At 27.4% G+C, this 23,485-nt stretch overlaps 1 pseudogene across 1 annotated transcript in view; it reads left to right on the top strand.

The window, feature by feature from the left end:
- The first annotated feature begins 1,110 nt into the window (after positions 1–1,110).
- LOC107455512 (CD109 antigen-like) overlaps positions 1,111–23,485 on the top strand; it is an 81,515-nt pseudogene continuing 59,140 nt past the window's right edge. The window contains exons 1-3 of the transcript XR_015433409.1: positions 1,111–1,635; positions 12,947–13,007; positions 14,096–14,160. The product of XR_015433409.1 is annotated as a CD109 antigen-like (transcript). The remainder of the gene's footprint in view (positions 1,636–12,946; positions 13,008–14,095; positions 14,161–23,485) is intronic.

Here is a 23,485-nt window from a genome sequence, read left to right as displayed (position 1 = left end):
TATCATTTTAAAACAATTTTTATCTCTTAATTTTTTTTTCTCCACTTGTATTAAGAATACAAATAATGCATATCTTGAAAGCAAGAAGTAATTATTCAACAGCTGAATATTTAGATATTCAACAAAACTATATCGTATTCAGCAAAATGAAATTCACAAGTATTTGGATAAACTAAATTTTCAGCATAGTAAATGAATAGGCTGAATATACTGTAAATCGACACTAACTACACTGTGTATTTAACAGAAAGCACTTAAATTTGTATTGTCTTATGTTAAAAAGATTATTAAGAAGATTTAAAAGAATATTAAAAAGATTTTTCTTTAAAAGATGATGTCTAATGTACAAAACTGCTAATGTTTACCTTTAAAAATGTCTAATTTTTAGTATAATCTATACTATACACTAAATTTGGTTATAAATAAATTTCTTAATAATATCACTGCAGATTTTCAATAGCACATGAAAATGAATACATAATATTACAAAAGATGTGAGTTTTAATAACACATGAAAATGAATACATAATATTACTAAAGATGTGAGTTTTCAAAAGTACAAGATTTTGGTTACTATTCAAAATATAAGTGTTTCTTCAAAATTTAAAATTTATTTTTTCTAGAACATATTTAGAAACACTATCCCTTAAAAAATATATAAATTTTATGTATTAATTAAATTTCACATATGAATATAGGTTTTTGACATTTTTGACAGTGAGGTTTTTGACGTGACGGTTTAAACCATGGTTTAAACTGTCAAAAACTGTCACATGTCAAAAACCTGTCAACCCTGATTTAAAGAAACTGTGTAGGATTGACTAGCATTTTAACTATAAAATAAAAAAATTAATTGCTGTTAATTCATCATTAGATTATATTTTTTTAAAAAAAATCTATTTTATTACATTAAAAATAAAATTAATATATATAGTCATTAAAAATACATTAATGTTGAAATAAAAAAAAGAAGAGTAAAATAGCAAAAAAAAAAAAAAAATTATGTGAAGTTTAACTAAGCAATTTAAAAAACAAAAAATCCACTTTAACTCAGAAAATTGGAAATATAAATTCATATAATTTAGGCAATTTTATACATATTGTTTAATACTTTCGATTTCATCTTGCATTGTTCTTTTTTTCTTTGGTATTTAAGATATTATACATAATGATTAAAAATAGACTTAGTAGTAACTACAGAGAATCATGTCGAGCAGGCATAAGCAGTGCCATTTGTTATATTATGTTGGTACGAAGGTCAGTAACATATATTAACAAACAGCTAATAAGAGATTTACTATGTAAATACAGTATTTAACTTTTTGCATATTTCTATAGTCTTGGGTTCAAATGTTTTCTCTTAATTATCATTTGGTTATTTCAAAAATTCAAGTTATAATATGATATATCATTTTCAGGCAGGAAATCGGAGAGGTTGCGCAGACAGTCGAGACAGCAGTAAGACTGCCAGATTTAAAAACTGCCTGTCGCACAATGTACAGAGCAAGGACAAAGGCATTACCACCTTTGCCAAGCACTCTAAAAGATATTACAGTAAATGGTCAATGGGCGAAGACAATTGATGGAAGAGATTTTCTCTTGGTCGATGACCAGATAACCGGAGAAAGGATTTTGGTTAGTATACCTTTTTTTCCCCTTTTTATATACACTTTACACACCAGCTCACACTTTTCTGAAGAATAATTATTTCAAATGATACTAAGAACACATTAGTTGGCAAAAATATCTTTTATTTTGCCAGAACACTTTATGATATGTTTATTATGCATTTATATCCATGCTAAATTTATGTATGTGTAATTGTGGTCAAATTCTTTTAAATTAAATTTAAAAAAATGATACTTAAAAAGAAAAGCTTAAAGTTTGCTTTCACTCTGAATATAGAATTAAAAAATTGCTGAAAAGTTGGTGTACAGTCCGCAAAAAAAAAAACGAATCACCCTGAATAACTTTCGTTCTACTGATCGGATTTTCACGAACTAAGTGTCAATCTTAATGGCTCCTGGGGGTGACCTCAAATATGCTAATTAATTAGTGCTAACTATTAATTAAGTTACGAAATCAGACACAAAAACGTACTTTCTCTGAATAAACATGCATTTTTTTTTACATATTTGGATTTCTTATCTTTAAAATATAGGGGGTAGCCGCAATCTGGGAAATGTGGTCCCCATAGTTTGATCAGGAGAGCGATTCAAAGTTCGTACCCCTTAATGTTAATTTCGCTTTTTGCGTTTTCAGTCATATTTTCAAAACTAATGAAGCAATTCAAAAAAAATTGCACCCACTCATAAAACTCATTTACCCAAAGATAATTTCATGCAAAAAATAATTTTTAATAATTATTTATTATTTTTTATTATTTAATTAAAGTGAGGATGAAAAAATATTGAATTATAAGGTATGAATTTTTTTATACCATATTAATCTACATATTTTTCAATTGAAAAATCTAAAGTTTCAACTGTTTTTATTTATTAAAAGCTGAGAAAAATTAAAATTAGTTAATTTTAAAAAAATAATTTGGCGACAATAAAGAAATAACTAATTGGGGCGATTAATATTAAAATGTGATAAACTTGGGAGGAACTTGACTTCGCGCGCTTAGCGTAAAATTTCATTCATATTTTTTTCGCTAATAATCGTTTGCTAATCTTTTTATTTTTATTTCTTTCACACTATAAAATACGATGTTTCTTTTTCAGTCATTTAATAATTTATTTGCAATTTAGTAAAGAATTTTGAATAAAAAACACTTTATTCAACAAATGTCTAGTTTTAAAAAAGCGTGCTTCTGATAGAATACACCAGATTGTGCTTATTTAATGTGATTATTTTTTATTTTTTTTATTTTGTTTTTCAATAACTGATACAATTTCAATAATATACATGCGTATGCATAGATTTGGAATAATATATTTATCAATTTCTTAAATATATATTTAATAAATATTAATAAAAATACGTAGTCAACATTTTTAAACATCTCTCACAACATCTCAAATTTCTCAACATCTTATAGGGTAAACTAAACAATGAAGGAACACTTAAGCTTAGCTTGCCTTTAAAAAAAATTCATAAAAATTTCAAAATTTGTAATTTTAGCTAAATGATGGTGTCGACATATTTGTTATTAAATGCAAATTATGTAAAAAAAGTTAGATAACTTACATAATATTGTTTTAAGCTTTTGGTGGTTTAAATAATAAGTAGTAAGATGAACAAGTGAAGGAACAGTTCTTACCAGTGAATAAACACTAAATTTTCCAGAGAATGAACACTTAATTTTGATAATGTTTGATGCTCGTTAGGAATCCATAGGCCACACAAATGTCTAAAAACAAGATTTTTCTTGGAATTACGACCTATAACCATAGTTAATGTGGAAAATGTTACTTTTTTTTCAGTCATGGAATGGAAAGTAAAATATGTTTGAATACATAATTTTAAAAAAATGTTTTTCATTTTTTTCTCACAGTTTAATAGTCCGTTCTAAATTATGAATGTTTATCATTGTGTAATCTGATGATGTTTTTATTATTATTATAATTCGATCATTTTTTTGTTTAATCTTTCCCTCATATTTTTTAAGCTTTTTTTTTAAATCTTTTTAAGTATTTTTTTTCTCTTCGTCATGAGAAATTTATTTATTTTTCTTTTGATTTAACCTTCCTCTCTTTTCCAAATTTTTGGCCAATGTAAATGTATCTTCGAAATTTCTTTTGATTTTCCAGTTCCATTTCCAGAATTCCACACTGGATAATAAATGAGAAAAAGGAGTTTCGAAGTTTGAGTAAAACCCATCTCTCATTGACTTATATCTAGTAGTTACTTATGAAACCAATCGTTTTTGCAACTAACAATGCCTCAAGAGGACTTATCTCAAAATCAGTTTTCAAGATACTTTCATTATTAATGTTAGTTGTCTCAGCTTCAGAGCCAAAAATTTGATTATACAATTGTTCTTTTTGAAATAAATTCTTCAATTTTGAGAAAAGCACAGACTATTGGATATTTGGGAGATTAAACTTTTCTGTCAATGTTCCTTTAAAAATTTGCAACATAACTTGTGAGATTTCCTTCTCAAGCTTCTGAAGAAATAGCGCATCGTTACTCTCGAAGCATGTGTTTTGTTGATAAGTTGTCTTGCTCATTAACTCTTGGTGTCTGTTTTGCATGCATTTGTTACAGTCAACGTTTTCTACATCGAATGAAAAAATATCGCATTTCATAAAAGCATTTTAACTTCATCAGTTGATGCCTCAAATCTTATTTAAAAATGGATGTAAAATTTTCTAGACATATTGTTTAACAATTCTTTTGTTTTCAAGATCTAACGAGATTTCTAAGAATTACGTAGAAAACTAAATCAGAAAATTTGTTTTGAGGAACAAAACTTGCTCAGTTTCAAATTGATATGAGATTTATACCTATCCAGAAGAAGCAAAATATGGAATTTGATTGCATTTTTAATTAGCCATGGGTAGAAACAATTGCAATATATTTGTAAAATGTTGCTGCGGTCATCATTTCATTTCATGAATAGCTTTTTCCAATGAAATATGTAGAAGGGACTGATTCTGTAATATCTCAACGAATTCTTCTGTAAGGAAAAACTACCAATGGAGGTACTTTTTCTTTCCTAGGTACTTTAGAATATAAATCCTTATTATTTTTAAGGCCGCAGATTTTTCCCGTTTAAGGGCAGTATTCAACTCTTGTTTCATTCGCATGGTAAATGCAATCACTTTATAAAAGGATGCCAGGGCTACTTCCCTCCTAAAGATTCACTGAAGTTCTTAAAACCAGCATTTCGAATATTATTCTCTAAGGGAAGTTTTGCCTTTTGAAATTATCTTCGCATTGCACTGAGTTATCGGTGGATGTCACCTTAAAAAAACTTCACCCATTTTTCACCTAGATAATTGTCTTTAAATGGATTTTTTCTACCAGTTCCCGTTAGGACAAAAAGAGACGGCAATAGGATAATAATTTAGCTAATTATTGGCACAAAATCCTGCAAAGATTCCATTCAAGCTTTTATTATTATATTTAGTTGTTATATTTGGTTAATAAACATAGTTTATTAAGGTGTCTAAGGTATGATGTAATAACTAATCACTACATTTATAAAGATAAATAATGAATTAATTATTATTATAATTCTTTAAATAAATTTAGCAATTAAATTTGCATATTTAAATGAAATTGTTATAGGAACTATTCATACAACATTTAACTGAATTTTAGGAGTCCTCTATGTCGCTGAACTACTAATTATCCATGTAAAATCATATTTCACACATACTATACATTCACTGGGAAATCTATTCTCAGTGAAGGAACATGCCTGTTCCTTCACTGGTTAGAAGTTTTTTTTTTATTTTCAACATAATTTTGATTTATAATATGACAAAAGGTACAAGAAAATAAAAATTTTTCTTTTATTTTCATTAACTTGAAAAAATCCCAGTAAAGGAACACTTGTTTATACATTGGTTTTTCATCGTTCGGTAATCCAGTTAATAAACACCCCCTAATCTCAGTACTTGCTTCTGTTATGATGCTTAAAATAAATAAAACGTAACTTCAATGACCATATTTTGAATTCTTTTTTTCACAATGAAAAGAAAAAGCATTATTATATGCAATTAATTGTAGTTTAAACGGATAACAACAAACACTGACCTTATAATTTTGTCAAAGAAACAAGGCGTTGAACAGATACTAACAAATTCAAAACTTTTTCCAGAGAAGACTCAAAGACCAGATAACTAAATGCATTGTTAGAGGACTTCCTATTGTTAGGTAGTAAGCTACTCTTTCCAATCAATCTAAATTGAAACGTTTAAAATCTTATTTCTAAGAAATATCTATGAAATGCTCCTTCATTTATTGGTTTACCCTATATCATCCTAATCTTAAAACAAAATTTCCGCATGTGTATCACAGAACTATTTTACCAACTATTTAATAAAACTTTAACATTTTAAAATTCTTATTCTTTTCCATTTTACGTTTATTATTTCTTCTTTAATATACTAATAATTTTTTTAGAACTTTAATTTAGATTTTCTTTAATTTAGGTTTCCTTTTCAAATTATAGTCAAGTTTTTTTTTAAGAATTATTGTCTGCTAGCTAAGAATAAAACCTTGTTAAGAAATTAAAAACATTCAGCTGTTTAAAATTATTTAATGCAAAACAGCTGATTATTTACTTAGCATACTATTTTTTTTGAAAAAAGAATATAAATTATTGAATGTCTTTTTTTTTTTTGTTTCTTGTGACTTCAACTTAGATTATCTAAAATAGTGTTGATGTTTTATAAGTCACTACAAAGAGGATAAAGATACCGAACATAAAAAGCTGTGGAATACGTAGCCAATTTTTTTAGTGTCTTAGAATATCTCAGTATCTTAAATGTCGTCCTACTATCTTAGTCGTGAAATTAAATTTTTAATTATCTGACCACGTGTGATTCACTAATTATTTCATTATATCTTTTACTCTTTATGATACCAAGTAGATTTTTTTTCTGATAATATACTAAACTATTTAGTTTAATTTTTTACTTTAGCATGATTTCCAAGATATTATTGTAGTATAATTTGTTATCAGGAAAATGCCTTATTTTGTTAAGCAGGAAATACTAAAAATTGAAATTTGTAAGGATTCCGAAGCTGTGCCAATTTTAGAGTCATCTGATTTTTAAAAAAAATGCTATAAAAAATACACAATTTCCGACCTTATTTTAATAAAAAAATTTAAAAAAAAAAACGTGGCAAGTAGGCTAACATACTTTTTACAGAAACTGTGAAAACTAATTTTTCCTATATTTCGTCAAAAGAGGATAAGAATGATATTGCTCCAAGGGACCTACTCAATAATTTCGCTATTTCCAGAATGAAATCTGTTTGATCGAAGCATATTATTCCTTGAAAATTAAAACGAGGGAAAAATTAACTTTTATTACTTATCTAAGCTTATTCCATTTATTTAATGATAGCGGTATTAAGGTTAAGGATATGCGTCGGAAGCTCCGTTTATTATTATACTATAAATGCATTAAATCATGTAGCTTGAATAATTTATTTTAAGTAAATTATTTAATAATTTTAAGCAAATAAGGGTGTAAAAATAAACTCGATCGAAATACTCCGAAAGTATACCCTGAAATATATGTCGAATAAACTTTGGAATCGATATATAAAAAATACCTTTTCAAACAACTTCGAGTAGGACGGAAACGCTAACTTGTTTAAAAAAGTTGTCCTTGTTACTATTTAATTTCGATTCCTGGTACTAGGGGACATTCCATTTTCACATTCCACTTTTGAAATTTCAATTGTAAACGGAATTTTTTTATGACCTTAAGCTAAAATGTTATGGCTTGCAGCAAAAAAAAAAAAATTTTTTTTTACTGCATTAATTTTTTTACAAAGTAGTGAATTATTTTTTTTTCAATCTAAGAACCTGTGCCTATAACATATGTAAAACTTATTTTAATATCGAGTGAAATAATTTAATATTTTGTGTAGCTAAATGGATAATCCCAAGAAACTGAATCGAAAATATAAAAACTTCATTGATTTAAAAAAATAATAGATGATAATAAAAATAGACATGTTTTGAGCGTCCAATAATAAAAGTCACAAGTTATCCAAGCCTGACAAGTCTTGAGAATGGGCGATTATATTTGAAAACTCGAAACATGTCGACTTTTACTTCCCTCTTCATATGTTTTGAAGCCAGTTGAGTTTTTATCGTCAATTATACTGTTTTACATTTGGGTCTTGATTATTATTTTGATAAGGATTTTACACTAGTTAAAGTAAACATATGCATTTTAATATTTTATCAGGATTCATATGGTCTTTAAAAATGTAAGAACATCAATATTGCAAAAGTTATATTTAACTTAAAAATTAACATTTTGACACCAGATATTTTGAGTTAATGAAATTAAATATTTTATCTCTTAAGTTTTTGTGCCCCCATTTCAGTATCTTAAGGATCTTACGAGCTCTGTTTAAAAAGAGATCATCAGATATATATAAGAAGGCAAAAATAACCATAGTAGCAGTATTTGGTGGTAAATGTAGCTTATCGTATGCTGTGCGACATTTTATGGTGAATTTGCGAACGTATAAGTTTTAGAATGTATCGAAACATGAGGATGCTATTTGCTAATCATCTTTATCCAAAGGAAACGATGTAACCTAAATATCTAGTAGAATGAAGCGATTTTTTAAACAATGAATCCTACAATTTGCAACATATTATTTCAATATCTTATTCTTAAACATAACATATTTCAATCTTTTTAAAATGCCACTAAACATTCAGCAATTCCTTGAGTTATAGAAAAAAGAAATATCGTAAATTATAGAAAGCCTTGTGAATGTGCATTAGAATTATTATATAATCTACATTTTATTTTTCAAGCACTTTTTTTTCTTCAAACTTTCTTGCCTAGAAGACTCGATTAAAGCTGTAAAAATGATTATCCCTAAAATTTTGTATATAGCTATAATAAGTTATGCTCATTTTATTTTAGTATAAAATCCTCGAATAAATATAGTAAAAACAGTGTAATCTAAATAATATCAGATAAAAAGTTCATGTATTTAAATTCTAAAAACTATCATAAATAATTTATAAATCGATTCAAATTTACTTTTCAAAGGAGATTAAAATAATATTTTTTTTGCTTTTCGGACAGAAATCCCCTAAAAAAATTGTTTATGGCCTGGAAACTTCGAGATATTTTCTATTAACAATAAATTAAGCCCCTCCGAGCAATCACTGAACATTATTTCAATTTTTTTACTATCAGAGATTGGTTGCGTAGCAACCTAGTAAAATTAAGCACTCCTCTTTTGAATTAGTCAATGGGTTATCTTAAAATATTTATTTGCGCAGGCGACTTTTTTTGGCGGTTTTCTGGACTATCGCCAAATATATAAACCTTTATTGCGGCCCAATTTACCACCCAATTTTTTTAAAATTTTGTCTACCCCCCCTAATTCAAGGGTCTAGATTCCAAATATGTAAAAAAAAATATATGTTTATTCAGAGAAAGTACGTTTTTGTGTCTGATTTCGTAACTTAATTAATAGTTAGCACTAATTAATTAACATATTTGAGGTCACCCCCAGGAACCATTAAGATTGACACTTAGTTCGTGAAAATCCGATCATTAGAACGAAAGTTATTCAGGGTGATTCGTTTTTTTTTTTGCGGACTGTACATGCTATATTAATAATAAAAATATTTCAAAAGTTGCATTTTACTCTAAAATGATGGACTTTTTAGAATAATTCATGTGTTAATATTTTTTAAACTAAAATAATAATAATAATATTTTGAGTAAAGAACTTAAACTAGATACTATAAAATATTTATTTTTAGAAAAATTACCTAATGTTTTGTCTTATTTTTGAAGTTGTTTGGTTAGAACACCGATAGTTATAAGTAAGCATTTCAAAGTGCAAAATAAATAGCCAAGGGTTAAAAAAATAACGATTTTCCCCACCACCCTTTTCGCCAAGAAAAAAAAAGCCTTTTTGTGGTTACAAAAAATTGAAGTGCATTGTTGAAAATAATTAATAAACTAGATATCCAGGTGTCAATAAATTAGAACATCAAATGCTGTACCTGGCATTAAATATCCAATTATTCCACAGAAATATTCAGGTTAATAACAATAAAATAACAACAGGTTAATATCAACAAGCAACAAACTTTATAACACGAAATAACACTGCGGTATATATTTTTAATTATATGCTTGTAAAAGAAAATTTCTTAGCATTTAATTTACTTTTTCTTGGCATTTCTTTTCAAAGTAAAAGGAAAAAAAGAGAGATAAAAACGAATATTGCTTATTTTTCCAGCACTAACAAAACCTCTTATTTAATAATGCTTTTAGATAATATAAAAAATAGTAAAAAAAAAAAAAAATTCTATAATATTTGTTATTGCTTGAACTTGGATGTGAGAAGTTGTAACCAAGGTAAAATGTTCATTATAAAAGTAAATTTTGCAACTGAACTCTTTTTTGCAACTCTATGTTATGCCCTTCATTGCTCAATTATATTAAATAATTTTAGCAGGTTCACATGTCTTTTTTTTTTTTTTTGCTTTTTGTGACGTGTCTAAATGTAACAAAAAAATTAATTTGATTTTCAGATGTTTGGCACCAGGGAGAACCTCGGAATATTGTGCCAATCCAAAAAAATTTACTTAGACGGAACATTTAAAATGGCACTGAAGCTTTTTTGCCAGCTTTATACCATTCATGGTACATACATGGGTAAAATATTCCCATTAATCTACGGCCTATTGCCTGATAAGACGAAACACACGTATTTACGTTTGTTTCAGCACATCAGCAACCAGGCTTGGATTAATGGGCATATTTTTGATCCAAAATGTGCCATGATGGATTTTGAAGCTGGCGCAATAAATGCTTTGAAAGTTAAACCATCCCTTGGATAGCGATTAAAGGGTGTTATTTTCACTATTCCCAGTCGATTTGGAGGAAGGTAACTAGGAAGGATAATATTGAGTCTTAATGTTATGCAACATTTACTAAATTAAGTTAAAATTAAATAAATTAAAATTAATTAAATTGAAAGATAGGTATTTTTATTTGTTGACGAAACTTATAATAATTTAAATAGGAAACTGTTCTTATCTCTATATATTAAGTTTTTTTCCCTATATATTTTGAAACTTGAAGTTTCTAAGTTTTACTGAATTTGGGCAGCAAAACAAAATGCAATGCAAACTTAAAAGTAATAAAAACAATGTCTAAAAAAGCTAAATAATAAGCTAAGTCTTATAATTTCTGTCTTCTTATATTTATTTTCCTCTTTATCTTATAATTTTTAAACAACATGTAAGTTTAAGTTGTACACCCAAAACAGCGCTACAGATTTTTAAATAGAAAGATTGTATATTAATTTTGTTTAAATAATTTTCATTTTCCATAGCAGATAAAAAATGGGACAAGATTCTAAATAAATTAGTAATCCTATTCCCTCATTAATTGTGTAATAAATTTTTCCAAGTTATCTTCAAGTTAATTTGAATTAAAGCCTAGCTGGTTATTTAATTGTTTTGTAATTAGTTGCATCTGTCCTATATAAATATTTTCAAATTATTAAGAAAATTATTTTTTATGCCGAAGTTATAAATTTAAGATCTTTGATTATTATTTTTTTTTCTTTTAATACTTTAAGTTATTCCATTTTACTACTTTATTAATACTATGATTTTGATTTTCAAACAGAAAAATTTTGAAAGCAATTCTACTTCAAATTATAATTAATAGAACTGCAGCATTTTTTTAAATTTAAGCAAACAGGTTTATTTATATTTGCTTAAGTTTCATAAAAATTAATTTATGATACGATTAAATCTGTACAATACTATCTGCAGCTAATGAAGCTAGCACACATTAAAAATTTAAATTACTCATTATTTTATTAACATTTGTAAAAAAAAAATTCTATACCACAGTTAGCCCAGACGAAATGTGGAATGTAATTATAATAATTTTAGAAAAGGTTTTGTAATGTCAATTTTCTTAAAATAAATGCTCGAAATCCTCTTAATTACTTTGATTTTACAGTATTTAAGAAATCAATGGCTAAAGCATGAAATAATTATTGCTGATTCGCATAATTTTAATATTCGATCATATTAAACTTTCAAATTCTATTATTAAAATTTTTGCAATTTTAAGAAAAATTTTATTATTATAAAAGTTTTAGAAAATCATCACTTTCAAAAAAAATAAAAATCAATTTTTTTATTTGGTATACAATACACCATTTCAACTATTGTGTTATTATAAATTGTTAAAATATAATTTTATACAGAAAAATAATGTATGAAAGTATGCAGAAAAATGAAAAATAAACTATTTTTGAAATAGTAAATGATGTTCGAGCTCATTTGGAAAAAATTTATTTATTTTTATTTATTTTTTTGTATTTATTTTAATGCGCAAAAATTAAATAAATAAAAATTCTACATATTTTCATACTAAATATCAATGCATTTATTTATTTTTTAACTATAATTAATTCAGACAAAAAAAATTTATGTTATTATTGTAAAATATATTATTGTTATCAAAGCAATATAAACTTCTAGTATTATGTTTCCACTTGAGAATCCCGCAATGTTTATAAGTGAAGGAAAAAAGTTTTAAAAATATTGTAAAGATTCATTAAAAAGGAAAAAAGAATCATCAGAAATAAAAATTGTGAATGAATTTCCGTAAAATAATATTGCTAATTATTTCGCTTTTGTTACGTTGAATATGTTATTAAGCACTTGAAACGGAAAATAAATAAATAAACAGTTCCTTAATTGATACTCCTTTACATCACACTATTTAGTGTTCCAAAGCAGTTAAAAATCCCTACATCATTTTCAACACACTCTTTTCCCTCATCTGTCTATTGCTGAAGAACAAAATTATTTTCTTATCTTTAACTACCACACCTGCTCGACCCCACCCTTTTTTCCATTTTGACAGTTTGGATGAAATGAAGGTGGAACCCCTCTAAATGTTACCCTGCAATTCCGAACTAAATTTTATAGTCTTTTCCAATGATAATTATTTTTAAGCAAGATCAGTAGTTTATGCTAAAATACAATATGCATTGAGCATAAAAAAGACAGGTGGTAAACCTTATTGTCAGTTACCAAAAATAAAAATATTTGCCGTAATTTTAATATATGATCCTTCTCTTTCATTTAGATCAAAATTAATTTAATTTAAATCGGAAAATTGTTTTTAACAAAAATTATAATATATAATTAGCTAGAAACAGTTTTGATTTTGTTGATTTTTAACTGTTTTTATGACGATCATATTCTAATTAATTCCTTTTCTTTTATGGAAAGACAGGAGGCAAGATTCAAGAAATGCTAATCCAGCAATCAACAGCCATCAACAGAAAATAAGGTAAGAACAAACATTATTTGAAATTTATATCCCATATTTTGGGAAATATATTTAATAAATTCATTATAAAATTAAAAAATCTTATTCCTTTATATTGCATTTGTACAGAATACATTTTTAATAATTTCTATAATTTAAAATAATTAATAATTAATGGCTTATATAATTTTAAAGAAACATATTTTTTTTTAAATATTAATATTTCTTTTTTAATTAAATCACATATTTTTGATTTGCAAAAGAATTTTGATTTTTTGAAATAATAATTGTGCTTATCAAAATTAAGTTCACTTTATGTATTTCTCTAACACAGTCTTTATTAATAACAAGTGTTTTTATTACTCATATAAGCTTTTATATTGATATTTTTGCAATATTCTTATTTAGTAATTTCTTAATAAGGTTTTGTATTAAATGGAAAATACACTTTATGAATGTGTAAATTAGGTGAAAAGATGTGCTGACAATTTTACATCATTATGATATTTTAGCATTTGTTTTCTCTGTTTTCATTACATGCCTGTTATAACATTTTTTTATCATTCAATTTTTTTAACTACTTAGAAAACAAAATTTTAAAAGAAATTATTTTTACTGTTAAAATAACTGCATAAGGTTATGAATGAATAACGAAATATTTTTCGTTATTTTATTTTAAATGATAATATTATATAACATTTCATTTTTCCATAAGTTTCACCAGCATATAATATTCGTATTAAAGCAATTATTTTAGCAAATATTTTTTACTTAAAAATATACATGAAAAAAATTAAAAACTTTGATGCCCACATTAAATTTGGGCTGAAAGGCTATAAGTATTCCCCTACAAACTTGTGCTAAGTTTTATTGAATTTACCAATTCACATTTAGTTCCTCTAACACACCACGTGTTTGGAATATAAACAAGATAAATGATAAACAATAAACTTATTGTCATATACCATAACTGATATAAAAATATTTACATTAATCTTAATATTTGATTTTAGAAACAGTTTTTTTTTAATGTTTTGATTTTGTTGTTTTTGTTTTAACTGATTTTACAACTATCATATTCTAATTATAATTTTTTCTTTCTTTCATAGCGAGTCAGAATGGAAGATCAACAATGAAGAGAAAACTCAAAATTTAAAAATCAGCACAAAGGATGGTAAGAAATAAATTTATATTTTACCTTAGGTTACCACATGGTTGGAAAGAAACCAGTTTTTTTTTCTTTTGTTTAAACTGGGGTTTTTGTGTTTTTTAAAAACAATATGTGGGACAATATTTTAAGTCAATTGAAATTAACCGAACCAATTCAAAGTCTTTCGTAGCATTTAACTATTACTTTAACTATTAATTAATATTTTCAATAAACAACTAAAAAATATCCACTCTTTTCTTTAAATATGTTAACAAAATATATAATAAAAAAAAGAACGAACTGAATACTTTAACTATACAGATTTATTTAGCCAGCAAAATAAACATTCAGTATTGAAATTTGATTTTTGTGATACCATAAAGAATGATTCCTTTGCTTGCTCGTAATATAGAAATGCTATATTTCAATATTGTTTAATTAATGTTATTATTTAGCTGTGTATAATTTATGATATTAGTATGTAATTAAATTTTATGGAACATAATTATTTTTTAATCCATTAACATGATACAGATTTTTATATATTTAAGGCAATATGTCATATATATTTTATATGAATGATAATTAAAAAGTGTTTTCTTGTATGGAACAGTCCGCAAAAAAAAAAGAATCACCCTGAATAACTTTCGTTCTAATGATCGGATTTTCACGAACTAAGTGTCAATATTAATGGTTCCTGGGGGTGACCTCAAATATGCTAATTAATTAGTGCTAACTGTTAATTAAGTTACGAAATCGCACACAAAAACATACTTTCTCTGAATAAACATACATTTTTTTTTACATATTTGGACCTTGGGTAGCCGCAATCTGGGAAATGTGGTCCCCATAGTTTGGTCAGGAGAGCGATTCAAAGTTCGTACCCCTTAATGTTAATTTCGCTTTTTGCGTTTTCAGTCATATTTTAAAAACTAATGAAGCAATTCAAAAAATTATTTTCCTTTATTATTTTTGTTTTGGATCTTATTTACGACTTCTTTGTATTTTTCACAAGATATAGAGTTGACGGTATGTTCACCATTACAATTGCAGCATTTTAGTTTATTATGCGTGTTAGGGCATTCTTTGGTTAAGTGTGGGCCGGCGCATTTCACACATCTGGCTGGGTGTTTACAATTCGACTACCCGTGGAAGAAGTTTTGACATCGGTGGCACTGAGTGGGCCTGTCCGACTTTTTATAATCTTCTACTCTGATGTTAGTATTTAATATTGATCTTAGTTTATAAATTTCTTCATAATTTCCCTCTCTAGTGAGATCAACTATGAATATTGGTAGTTTATGTTTGACATTGTCTCTTCTTTTCTCAAGTTGTATCACATTTGAGACTGGTAAACCATATTGATTCATTAGATCATTTTGTATTTCTGAGGGTGTGAAGTTCTTGGGAACACTTTTTAGAACTATTCGGTAGGGAGTAGGTATGATAAGAAATATTATCGTTATTAAGCATTTCTATCCTCCATTTTAGAAGTTTTGATGATGAAGTTTTCACCGCTCATTTTTCCGGTGCATTGAGTTAATTTTTTCTCTTGAATTTTATTTCAAAATTTGCTCCATTCAAAGCTGCTATCTTTAACGACAATGGGAGGTGGTTGTAATCTCTTTTTAACTTGGATGAACCCAGCATTATTTTCATTAGAATTATCTTCATTATCTGAGATATCAATATTCATTGGGTCGCTATCGGGGTTAAGTGGTGGGAATTCATTCGGCATTACGCCTAAGTCTCTTTGTATTTGCTTCCCTGTTATAGTACTCATTAAAGGGTTCTGATTCATCTAAGTGATTTGTTATAAAAAATTCACCCATTCTATGAATGGTACTATTTTGTATATAATTAAAAAATGAATACATTGTTAATATTATTTCTCCATACTAATTATAATTTCTATAACTCAATAGATGGCGCTCTGCGCAGCAATATTAAATATGGTGATATGATCTCTCAGATCTCGGGGTTGTAGGGCGCCAATATTAAATACGGTGATATGATCTCTCAGATCTCGGGGTTTCAATCATTACAAACGCCTTTTAACATAAAATATATTTAATAACAAGAAGGATGATGATGATGGTACAGTGTTATGGAGGAAACTGATTAGAAACTAACTGATTTTACATTGCTGCGCAGAGCACCATCTATTGAGTTATAGAAATTATAATTAGTATGGAGAAATAATATTAACACACATGTGAGAGATCATATCACCGTATTTAATATTGAACTTCAATTCCAGTAATTTCATTTATAAGGTAATAATTTGTTAAAGGTTTGAACTAATGCTCATGAAACATATTATTTTAAGAATTCAATTAATATTATTGCATTATAATCTTTATATAATTAAGAAGGGCTCATATTGTAAAAAGGTAAGATTATATTATATTTTAAATATTGGTACCTTACATTTGAGAATAACTTTGATTAATATATGAAATGACTGAATTGTTATGAACTAAGAGTTCATCGGGGGGAAGTGTGTTAATATTATTTCTCCATACTAATTATAATTTCTATAACTCAATAGATGGCGCTCTGCGCAGCAATGTAAAATCAGTTAGTTTCTAATCAGTTTCCTCCATAACACTGTACCATCATCATCATCCTTCTTGTTATTAAATATATTTTATGTTAAAAGGCGTTTGTAATGATTGAAACCCCGAGATCTGAGAGATCATATCACCGTATTTAATATACATTTTGCCCTGATTACCTTTGAAATGTTTTAAACCTAAGAAGAATTCACTGGTGTATCTAACTAGTTCTTTAGCATTATCCTCAATGGATTCGTGCTTGTCATTAATGTGCATAAATCCGCTTATTAAACTTTCAATATTATCAATAATTCCGTTAAAATGGAATAACATATTATCTTTATGATTATCACTAAGGGAGGTTGGGCTATTATCATCTGAGTCTTCCTCAGTTGTTTTTTGGCCGCTACTGGCCGTATTTATTTTTCTTCTCTTAGGGAGGCGCCTAGCCTTGTTGGATACCCAAAGTCCCCCAGGAAGCCCTGATAAGGGCCGGAGTGAAGGGGTTAGCTCAGAATCTAAGACTAGAGCCGGGATACCCAACTGCTCGGGGGGGTCTGGCCCACAGCTAAAGTCCTCGAAAATAAGATAGTCTCCTGCGAGGATTCCATTATCCCCGCGGAAGCGAAAATTCTCCGTCAAAAGACAAGTTCGTCACAGGTGACATGTATCCTCCTTCAAGGTCTCTGGTCCTGAGGAGCTCAAACCTTGCAGCCTTCGAACGAGCTAGGAAGAGAAAAATGACGTCATTTTGACGTCACGTTTCTACTCCTAGGGAAAACCTGAAACCTCGCGCTTTCGAACGGATTTTGCTATAACGGACTGCGATCTTCATTTTTCCTCCCATCTATCGGAAAACTTTCACCTAACAATTTGCTGGTGAAAGCGATTCGAACGTTCGAATAGGATGCGTTTAATGCTGGGATTAAATTAGATTTCTGATTTCAAAGATAATTTTTACCCAGATATTTTATGATTTTTTATAATCATTTACCTAGATATTTTATGAATATATTTCAGACATAATTTTTTCTCTCACAAATTTATTATTTCATATAATAAATGGATTAAATAATTAGTTTCGGTTTCTAGCAGAACTTATAATAAAATCTATAATAATCTCGCACAACTTTAAATAAAACGTGAAAAAAAAAATTTTGCCCCAAATTTTTGTGTATTCTTAGCCATAATACGTTTAGTATAATTAGTTTCTTGCAGAACTTATAAAATCTATAATAACGACTTTAAATAAAACGTGAACATTTTTCTGTTCCAAATTTTTGTGTATTCTCCGCCATAATATGTTTAGGGCGATTCTTTCGTTACGTGTGTTACTTTTACACGACATATTTCAACTTTAACACTTATAATAATAAACTTGTTAGATATTTTTTATGTTCTTCTTAATTTGTTGTTAAATCTATATGTGTTGTAAGTTTTCAAAACGAAGATTGAAGGCGCAAATTAATTTGCTGTTGAAAAAAAAAATTTCTGAAATTTTGTTACGTGTGTTACCCTTTATAATGCTAGATATTTGAAACTTTGAATATATTCATTTAATTCTGTGAAGTATAAAGGCAAAAAATTAGGATATTTTCTTTTATAGAGAGATACAATATCGAAGCTGTGTTTAGTGATTTTTAAAAATTTCTTGCAACAGTAAAAACTTCTTTATTTTGGTGAAATTGGTGCGTTACGTGTGTTAACTGAACGTTACGTGTGTTACCCTCTGTGAATATTTCAACTGAGAAGTCATAAATGTTGCACTAAAACATTTATTTATTTTAATTTAGCAGAAGGAAAACAATTTATTTTAGCAAATAAAATAGTTAATGGTCTGGAAAGATGGTTGTAGCCCTTCTTTATACTGGTTTAGAGAGTAAAACATAGCAAATCTTAGGCACATCTATTCCTTCAAAATCATTTCTGTTTGGAAACAAAAATATGCATATTTTCCAATTATTTTATGCAAATATTGCATTTTAAGTTTACAAGCATGTGCATTTAAGTCAATAATGTTCCCGAGATAGAGCATATGTCGTTTTAATTTCAGTTATAGACGCACTTCTGATCAGGAGGGAACAGAAATTGACTTACTGACTATTTGTGTGCCACAATGTGCATCTATGCATCTTATTCAAGTATCTAACGATACTTATGCATGGATTTTATGCTTTGTATTACCGTTGCCATGTATTGATCTTTTCAATTAATATCTTTATTTTATTTTGGCTAATATATAATACTGTTGTATTAGGCATGAGTTGATTGGTTAGCTTTGCAATTAACACTGGATAGCAAATAAATTTTTTTGTATAACAACACAATGATATAAATAACTTTGCTTTTTGTTTCGCTTTCAAGATTTTGTACTACACACCTATCCCATAGAAGGAACTTCTGCATGTGATATCGTAAAATATTTCCAAATTAATTTCTTTTTTTATATTTTGATTGACAAAATATGAAATAATTCAACCATATATTTATTTTTAAATTCTTAACTTGACTTATTACTACAGAAGGTTTCTGTTAGCTCATCTTCTGAAGTAGAATCGTTTTTAAACAGTCTTAAAATAAAAGTGTAAACATTGTTTCACCTTTGTCTTTGCCTTAGGAAAATATTGTAAAGGACTCTATTTTAAACTCTTTAGGAGAGTATCGTCTAAGACAACAGCTGCTGTGAATAACGGAACTGTGGCTGGATAGCATAATGCTGATTGAAATTCGTTTTGATATTCAAAAGAATATGCCATTGCAAACTCAACTTGAATTTCCCTGGTTTTAATGCTAGATATGTTTGTTTGGAAAGTATCGCCTCGTATTCTTTTAACTCTTACGTATTATTGAAAGTTAGTCCAATTTTCAAGAGTTATTTCAAAACATTCTTCTTGCACATTTGCCATTATATATTTTTTTATTGTGAGCTATTGTCATCTTTTTCTCATCGTTACCAAACTACAATAAATGATGGTTAGAAACCTATAACAAGCAATGAGAAATTTTTGTAAGTATCAGAAGCACCCTTCCAACAATTAGATCCAAAATTTCTTTTACTTCATGTACATAAATACTTCTACCATCACCATGTATTGTCATAAACTTAATTTTAGCCTTCCAGTTAAAGAATAAAAATTTCATGATATTTGTTTTGATTCTAAGTTTCACAGTAGCAATAAATTTTTTCTTCATAAAGCACTAAATATGGAAAATTAAACAATGTTTAGGATGCAACTGACAAAAATCAGTATAAGCCTCTCTTAGAAACATTGTTAGATAGTTCTTTCGTTTTATTGCCCGTTTTTCCCCGTAATAATCCTGAGAACCAGCTCTTGTTTCAATACAAGCATAGTATAAACAATCTAACTTTTGAAGAAAATCCATTTATTAATAATTAAGTTCATCTGAAATACTTAGTGGTGAACCTTTTACATCATTATCAATCTGTTTTGAAAGTTCAAGTCTAACTTTCATTATTTCCTTATTTTCTTTCCTTTGAAGTGCAGAATCTTATGCTCTTTTCCTTTTTTCCTCATCTTCTTATTCTTTTAAATCCAGATAAGGACACTATTTTAAGCTTATTCATTTTATAATAATCTAGCAAATGCAGTCGAAATATTCTACTTAAACATAAACGTATAACAAATAGAAGTTTGGGAAAACAAGTTCCAAAAGTTTCAAAATTATCGTCTTATTATGCTGTTTTTTTATTAATGCTTATACCGACCTGATTTTACAAAAAACCACAATCTTACAATTCCGTATTTGTGGCATTGAAGTTGCGCGACGGTTATAAAAAATGTCCGAACATGATTTAAATCTTTTATTGAAAATAAATAAATAATTAAAGTGTATAAGTACCTCTAACACACATAACAGTAACACGCGTAACTTTTCGTTACGTGTGTTACCTTGAATAAAATTAATTATAAAATTTTAACTATTGGCAGTTTTAATTCGAGAATTTTTTCCGTTGCATATCTTGCCTTCTTAATTTATAAAACAAAAAATTTTTAAATTTTCTTTTTTACTAAAGTTTTTACAGAAAAAAATGCAAAATTATGTTACGTGTGTTACTGGGAAATTAGACTATCTTGATTAATCGACTTTCAAACAAGCAAAAAAATTTAGGCCAAATTAGAAAAATACATTAAACGATGATAAGAGAGTAAAATATTTAAATTTATTACTAAAAACTATTTTATTGCTCTTTAATATTTTAAGAACTCCATTGGAATATAACATAACAAAGAAGAGAACTCCTGTTAAAATTCATAGTGTTCCACCTTTTGTTAGAATTCACATAAATATTTTTTGTTATTCAAAAAACTATCTTAACTATTAAAAAATGTACATCTTCTAGATTCCGAAATTGTGTCATTTTTGATTTTACGATAATTTTGAAAATTTAGTCACTCAGGACCACTTTTCGTGGAATCGCCCTTAGTATAATTATTGCCGTGTTTTTATTAACTTTTATTTTAATTACCTCGTAATATTTTCAAAATGTTTGCAGAAAAAAATGGAATTTTTTTCTTTAAAAAATTGGTGAGTTATGACTGAGATTAGTGCATAATAAATAAAAAAGATTACTGTAACTAAATCCAGGGGTCTGTCCAGACATTTTGTGAAGGGTCCGTTTTTCGTGAAATTGTGAAAAAATTACTCACATTCTTTCAATCAGGGTCCGCTTTTATGAATTTGTGCAAATAGGGTCCGGTTATTGCAAAAAACTTTTTCAAAGAGTTTTTAAATTGTAAATAGATACAAGATTATCCTCGGTACTGTAAAATTATAATAAAAAAATTAAATTTTCAAAAATAAACAGCAATCGCTGCTTCTAAATTGGAGATGCAACATACAAATATTTGGTATTTAGCCTATACTGCTGAACGCACAATATTCATTTCGGACGAATAATGGAAGAATCGTCCGCTGAAGACAAAACTTAATTCGTTTACATCCCTCTTTCTTGTTTTCTGCCCTGGAAAGGGTTTATTCGATTAACAAAACAATAATGAAGATACACAAATTTGTGAAGGGTCCGACTAAAAGAAAAATCATTTTGTGAAGGGTCCGTTTTTAAGTTACAATATTTTGTGAAGGGTCCGTTTTTAAGAAAAGATATTTTGTGAAGGGTCCGTTAACGGACCCAAATTTCTCCTAAACAGACCCCTGAAATCGTATATATGGGTCATTCTCACAAAAAGGTGATTTTTTAAGTCCCTGAGTAATAAATATTAGGAAATGCAGCAGATTTCTTAATATTTTTCTATATAATTATTCGTGAAGTTCTTAACTAACAAATCATATGCATTTTTGCTAAATGTATTTAATATTTCATTCTTATTTTTTAATAAACATGACTTCAAAATACCCTCCGTGGACGTCCCTACGTCTGTGGCACAAAATAATTTTTAATGCCTGTTAAACAATTTAAATGTTATTTTAATGATTTTTGTAGTTTTACCTAGTTAAATGTTTATAGTAACTTTTTATTTAATATTTAAAAAAAAAAAATTATTTTAATAAAATAAATGACTAGTAAACTTTGTCCATCAAAAATGATGTCTCCCTCCGTGGACAATTAATATAGTTCTGTAAATATGCAATAAAGGGCAGCATATGCGAAATCCCTATAAGACAGCTGCTGGGAGGGGTAACCATTCCATTTTCTAATGTTAAATATCAGTAGTTTTTGTTCTCTTTGGTGTCAGTTTTGGATTGTTGTGTTCAACTGGGGTTTGGCAAAGTTCTCACCATATACTCCGTGGACATCATAAAGAAGGTAAGAGAAAATTATTTTATTTTTGATAGATGAATTTCAGATTGCAAAAATAGTATATTTAACAAAAAAACTGCCCCATTTTTCTAACTTTAAAATTAAAAATCAGTAAAGTTCAAGAACTAGTTTTTGTCTCCTCCGTGGACATAACAAGTCCACGGAGGAGAAGACACAGTCAATGTAGGAGACAATGTGTTAGATAACCATAATACAATTTTAATAATTAAAAAGCTATTTTCTTTTAATTGATATTTTTTAAAATGGAACAAATGTGTTAATTTGTTTCTATTTTTAAAGAAAATCAATTAAGTTTAACTTTTTCTTATCGGAGAAGTAAATATTGGCAATTTTTCTAAATAATTTCTGTGAAGTTTAACATTTTTTTTTCTCTTCAAATTTTAGGAAAAAAATTGCAAAACCAAAATTTAAGAAAAGAAAGCAATCAAATGTTCAAATGCAAAAGGGAAGGGAACAGAAAAAACTTAGTATGAGGCAAGCTAGACAGAAATTAAAAGAAAACCCTATATTGTGTGAAGAAAGTAAAAAAAAAAAAAAAAAAAAAAAAAAAAAAGAGCAAGAAACGTTAAAATTTGTATCAGAATAAGATTTAACAGAAAAATCATGATTAAATGTACTTAAATTTCTAGAAATTGATAGAACTAGTCGTTTATGCCCAGGGAAAAAAGAAACAATAACAAGAAGAAAAGAGAAAAAACGAAAACGTTATTTAAATGACATAAAATGGTCACAAAAGAGTACCCTCAACACTCAACTTTCATGTGGAGTCTGAATTTTTATTTCAATAGTCTGTACATTTTAATTTATTAATATTCAGTAAGAGTTACTTAAATTGTACACCTAGGTTAAAAATGGATGTTTCCTTTCATAGCAGCATGATTAATCGGAAGTAGCTCTATCTCTAATAATGAAATATTTTATTATTTACTTATTAATGTTAAACTCATATCAGTTGTGCCCAATAATTAATGAATTAGTCTTCATTGAC

This window comes from Parasteatoda tepidariorum, chromosome 4, assembly GCF_982258835.1.
Source record: "Parasteatoda tepidariorum strain Cologne lab strain chromosome 4, Ptep-v5.0, whole genome shotgun sequence".
Classification (NCBI taxonomy): Eukaryota; Metazoa; Arthropoda; class Arachnida; order Araneae; family Theridiidae; genus Parasteatoda; species Parasteatoda tepidariorum.
Note: the sequence above shows the minus strand (reverse complement) of the source record. Positions and strands in the feature narration are given on the sequence as shown.